The 6,000-nt window shown below is 53.4% G+C and overlaps 1 long non-coding RNA gene across 1 annotated transcript in view; it reads left to right on the forward strand.

Annotated features, from left to right (window-relative positions):
• The window catches only part of LOC116660934, a 46,262-nt gene extending 41,612 nt beyond the window's left edge, over positions 1–4,650 (forward strand). Inside the window, exon 3 of the long non-coding RNA XR_004316610.1 lies at positions 3,893–4,650. This is a non-coding gene — a long non-coding RNA (uncharacterized LOC116660934). The remainder of the gene's footprint in view (positions 1–3,892) is intronic.
• Positions 4,651–6,000: the final 1,350 nt, after the last annotated feature.

A 6,000-nucleotide genomic window follows, 5' to 3' on the forward strand; every position in this document is an offset into this window, starting at 1 on the left:
CCGAGAATCTCCAAGAGCAACACAGTCCTGCTCACGCTCTGATTTTAGGACGCTGGAACTGTAAGGTAACACACTTACAGTTTTAAGCCTGCATCCATGGTGGTCTGTTACAGAGCGACAGGACACAGGAGCACTTCATATCAGTGAGAATGATCCGATCCAAGTGTTTGCAGGTGTGACAACGCCCATTCTGTCTCCTTGGGAAGAATTAAGCATGTCCATCGGGAGCTGCCCTGCAGGACGGACACTCAAATTCATGCCCTTTCAGCCCTGAAGAAACTGACCCTCAGAGAGACGGAGGGACTTGACCATGGCCGCCTGGAGTGGCGCTGATGGGATTTACCTGCCCGGATCAGAGCCTCGCACGCCTGCCACCCTCCGGCCCACGCGGCGCCCCGGGCGTTACCTGCGCCCGCTCGGCGAGCGGCGTGCCTTTCAGCCACCCTCGGCGCAAGAGGAACCGCAAATAGCCCCACGTGGGGAAAGCTGTGGGTCCTCTTAGAATTAATGCGGCGGCAGAAGATTTGAACAGACAGGACAGACGCTCTCCAGGCGCTGCGACAACTTGCGGACACCGAGTTGGCACACAGGGGAGTTTCTTGGCCCCCGGAGGCATCGCTGGCTGCGTCTGGCACTGAACTCTGACTTTCTCCGTAAAGGCCATGCTCCCACGGTGACCCCATTTTCACATGTTTGTTGTTCCCAGAGGGCGGGCAAGGAGACCCTCTCAGCGGTCGGAGTCGCGGTCGGAGTCCCGCTGGCTTAGCCTGGCTCCAGCTAAGGGGGGTCGCTGACCCTTCCCTGCAAATGGAGACATGCCGCGAGGACCCAAAGCTCTGGGTCTGAGATGGAGATGTCATCGGCAGAGGGAGGCTGGGCATAGCACAGGGAGGCAGCGGTGACGACTTACACTTCCTGAAGCTTCAGCAGACCAGCCAGTCCTGAAATCCTCTGCGATGCCCTCCAGGTACCCAAAAACCTAGACAGTTCAGTGTGAGCGACAGCGGGCAGAGGGCTGGAGCCAACTCCACGTCGTGTTCGCTCTGAGCTCACTTCCACGCTGGGCTCCTTATCACAGGATGTGAATACATTTTAACTCATTTAAATCCTCCCAGCCTCCCGAAGAGGTGGGTGATTCCATTCCTCCTGCGTTACAGGCACAGAGCCGTCAAAACCTTGCAGGGGCTGCAGGGCCAGGGCGCGGGATGGCAGGATTCAGCTCAAGCAGGCTTTGTTCCTGTGCTGTCCCGACCCCATTGCACGCAAGGATGCTGTGCTCACAGCATCACGCTGGGCAGCCAGGCAGACAGAGCGATGACAGGTGACACGCGGTGGGTACGAAGCCACATCCCGCCTGGTGCTCACTTTCCGGGCGTCGCCCACCCCCATGCCAGCCACCGGAAACGTTTCTTTTTTCAACTGGGGACTGGGATTTTTCTGGCATCCCGGCCCAGCATCCCTAATTCCTTGGAACCTGACACCCCAAAGCGAAGATTAGATAAAGGATCCAAATGCACTGAGGGGGTGATGCAGGAAAAATGGACGCTTGGCGTGAGGAGGGCCGGGTCCCAGGCTTCGGCTGAGCCCCTGGGACGTGCCCCGCCAGGCGTGGGTCCTTGGCTTCACGCAGGAGAGAATTCAAGAACCAGCCGCAGTTGAGTGAAGGTAGATTTACTTAGAGATACATCAAAAGGCGAGAGAAGGACCACGAGGTGTGGGGGTTGGGTGCTCAGATTAGAGTACAAGTAGGTGCACACCCCATGGGCAGACTGCGGGCCGTCTTTGAGGAGTGAGAGAGGGGGTGGCCGCAAGGCGCCATGTTGCTGGTTTTTATGGGCTTGGTGGCTTCATATGCTAATATGTGGAAGGACCAGTCTAAGGGGAAGGGGCTGGGATTCCCAGGAAGTTGGCCGTTTCCCACTCTGACCTTTTGTGCTAGCCTCGGGGCTGCCATGGTGCCCGTGGGCGTGTATATTACAATGGGCGTATAATGAAGGTCAAGGTCTGCTAGACGTCACATCTCCCACCGTCCTGAGCCTCAGGACCTCCTGGGGTTGAATCTTCCGCCATCCTGGTGTTAATTGCCGCGTTACTCCTTGAATGTCTGTGCCCTTCCCCCTTCCTGTCTCAGTAGGACCCAAGGATCCTAGAATGTTCTGCCTCCCTCAGTTTCAAGTTTCTTACATTTCCTTGACCAGAGCATTTTCCAGAGTAAAGAACTATTTTCAAGATGCTAATATGAATGGAAATATTGCCTGCCATATCAGTAAACAGCGGATGCCACAGCCATCGGTCCTCAGCCACTACCTCCGCTCGATGGTGCCCCCAGAGGGGACTCAGGATGGGAAAGCACAGGACACTGGCCCTGGAGCACCAAGGTGCAGGTCACAGGAGTGGTTTCAGTGAGCCCAGACTCCTGCATCTTCCCACACATAGAAAAATGCTAAGTTTCTTAACTTGAGATGTCTGCTTTTCTTTAATTAACAGTCATCTTTTGATGTTCTGACTACCTGGTCTTTGTTGCAAAAACTATATTTCCTGGCTCCCCCTTACCTCTTGGGAGCCATCTCTTAGAAGATCTGAGAGGCTGTATCTTGGGCTTGAAGTCCTCGTAAGTCAGCCGAATAAAAAATAACTCTCAACTTTTAGGGTGTGTGTGTGTGTGGTTTTTTGTTGTTTTTTTTTTTTCAGTCAACACTAATCTTTCCATTTTTTATTGAGAGTTAACCCTTGAAGGGGTTGTGCGGCAAACTCAGTGAGGGAGGAGTCACTTGAAAGACACTGGGGAGTGAGGTGGGAGGAGGTGGATGAGGCAGGATTTATCTGTAAAATAATCAGGACTCTTCTTTGGTCCAGTGCTGAGAACGAGCCAGGCCTTGGAAGGGTCATGAGGTGAGATTCTGCGGGGTCTGGAATGGAAACAGTGAGCCTTCTCAATCTGGCTCTAAGTCAGCACAAAAGAGGGCTGCCACATACAGTTGTGCAGGTTGTTCACTGTACAAGGGAGCTCAGCTCAAGGGATGAGTGGAACTTAAATCTTGGTTGTGTTCCAGTTGCCAAACCAAGGGCCTAGGCTTAAGCTGAGTCCATCCTTTAGGCTGGTGCCCTTTACCAATTCACCTGAAGCACTATTGTCACCAAGTGAGGTGTCTTAGGGTCTGCAACTTCCCAGAGACAGTGTCAAGCTTCCAAACAAGAGTAAGTCAGGAGGTCAGCATTTACAAGACTCAGGTTCTCCCTGAAGGTGGATGAATGCGCTTTGGGAGAATCCAAGGGATGCTTTCCGATTGAGGGCTGGATCCATCCTCTGAATGGCTGACCCTGCATTGCTTTGGTTCAGGCTCCAAGTGCCTTTGTCTTCCCAGGCGACACAGACCGGCGTCTACCTGCAGGGAAGGGGTTACTGGGATGGAGGGACAGGAAAGTGGGCTCTGGACTGGGGTGCCTCCTTCAGCTTCTAAGGGCTGCTCCCAGTCCTTCCTTCCTCCAACGTCAAAGGCAGCAACGCGCATCCCCGTGTGTCTCTTCCACAGTTACGCCCCCCGACTCCTCCCTCCTCCAAGGATGCCTGCGGACCCAGCGGGGCTACCCCAGGACCCCCCTAAGGCGGAGGAGCAGCCTTAATCCCCGTGTGGAACTTGAGCGCCCCTCCACCCAGTGACTCGACATATTCACGGGGTTCAGGGGTTAGAAAATGTGGGCGTGGCTGTGGGGGGAGGGGAGGGCATCGCTCACCTAGTAACAGACTCCGTCTATTAAGGTAGTATTTCTTTTTTTGTTTAAAAAAAATTTTTTTTTTCCTTTTTGGAGGGGGTCTGGGAGGGAGGTAATTAGGGTTTTATTTATTTACTTATGTATTATTTATTTAGGTTTGTTTACTTGTTTATTTTAGCGGAGGGCCTGGGTTTGGAACCCAGGACCTCGCGCATGCCGAGCGCGCTCTACATGCCCTCCCCCCCAAGGCTGCATTTCTTCCCCCATCTTCAACCTTTAGTCTCAACTTGGTCAGAACTCAGATGAAACAGGAAAGGGCTGCTCAGCAGGGGAACATGCCAGAAGCCCCGACAACGGTGGATCCTTCCGCGACGAGCACACTTGGACGGACCCCCAGCTTCCGACTGAGGAACGTGACCCTCGCTCCTCCCTGGCTGCCCCCCCCCCCAGCCCCCGCCCCGGTGTCCTCCAGATGGCAAGGGATGAGCCGGGGTCTGGAGCAGCTAATGGTGGTGCCGAAGCCTTACACGCAGGGGCGGTCCTGCTGCAAATGATCCGAGGGCAGAACTGCGAGAGCCCGGGGGACCTTCCTCTCCTTGTTCAGAGGACGCTGCCGAACTGGGAGTCTGGAATCCGGCAAAGGGAAGGAGACGGAACCGCCTGATTAAACAAATAAAACACACACGCGTCTCGTGCTGCCGGAGACAATGGCGCAGAGAAGATAAACAAAGCTTGATGCCAATCAAGGCCTGTTTCCCCAAAGCAGGACTTTGTAGCGCGAGTAAAAATAGACCCCCATTTACAAGCGCTTCACTGTCAATAAAAATCCGTTTTCAGCAGGCATTCGCCTCTCTCGCCGCTCCGCGCGCGGAGTCTAAAGAGAAAAGAATGTTCCACTTAAAAATAGCAGCGTCGTCCTCTATTTTCCTCTCCTCTCCTCCCCGCCCAGCCTCATCCTCGGTTCGCCCCTCCTGGGCCTTTTCTGGGAGCAAAGCTCATCTGCTGGGGTGGGGAGGAGCTTCTTTCAGGGTCCGGGTGCGCTTCCAGACTCCGCGGGAGCTGCCGGAAGTGCCAAAGATTTTGGATGCGTTGGCTGCTGTAAAAAGCAAGGATGCCCAGCAGGACGGTGATGGATGGGGGCCCTGGGGTCTCCGAGCAGGCCGCCCCACCCGAACTGCCAGGACCGGGAGCAGAAGCAAAGAAAGCCGGCTGAGGGGCAGAGGGCGGGACACAGACGCGTGCTGTTTCCCACAAGGGCAGGAGGGACGTGACACTTTGAAAGCTACATTATTCCCAGATCTGTTCAAAGGAAAGGCTGAGTCCTGGTCTGCTTCACAGGTGAAACAGGGTCAGGCCCTTCCTCCAGGTCCTGGGCGGCTTCCTTGAGAGCCTTGAACTCGGAAGCGCTCAGCTCTTGCTTCCTTGGTACAAGGAATACATCAAATTAAACCTCAGGTGAAGGATCCAAATTCCCATTCACTTATTACCCTGTTGTGACCACATCAATTTTCAACCAGCCCCTGGCCTTCTCACGTGTTATATCTCTGGCCCTTGGATGGGATTCAGAATGATCTCTGGCAAATGGTCTTTGGACCTGGGGGTCTCGCTTAGAATATGTTTTTGACTTAGTGATGGGTTTTATAATTATTTATATTATATCCAAACTGTTCAGGAGTACACATGCAAGGAAAGATTTATTTATGCAGACAATTGCAGGGGCAGCAGGACTTATTTTGGCGGGAGAGAATTAAAGGAGATTATGTATTCGTTGGGTCTCAGTTTTAAGAAGTGGAAATTGCTAATGAATACTGTTAAAACTCACAAAGGTCTTCGTTGGCCCATTCTGGTGTTTTGCCCTCAGTCTCTTGACTCTACTCTTCTGTCTGTGGGTTCCTTTCTTGCTCAGCCGCTCTCCTTTGTAGTAAGTTGCTCATAACTTCAGCTTAGGGGTCACATCTGCAGGTGCCAGCGTGACGCCAGGGAAACTGGGGCTCACACACCTGTTAAGCTTCTTCCCCCATGGTTCCCTGCTGCGGTGTGGCCGCTGCCCCTCTGGGAATCCAGAGGTCTGATTCCAGTTTAACTCAGCCCCAGTCAGAACCCTAAAGGTTATGTTCTTAGATCCCATGGGTTTCATTTATTTGGATGATACTGTAAATCCGTTCATTTAAAATTTAGGTGCACATCTTGATGACACAGGCAGGTATCCCTTCCTGACTCACAGAAAAAAAAGCCCAGTGAATTCAACCAAATCTTCCAGCCCTCAGCTCAGGATGCAGCCCGGGT

Source organism: Camelus ferus, chromosome 32, assembly GCF_009834535.1.
Source record: "Camelus ferus isolate YT-003-E chromosome 32, BCGSAC_Cfer_1.0, whole genome shotgun sequence".
In the NCBI taxonomy this organism is placed as follows: Eukaryota; Metazoa; Chordata; class Mammalia; order Artiodactyla; family Camelidae; genus Camelus; species Camelus ferus.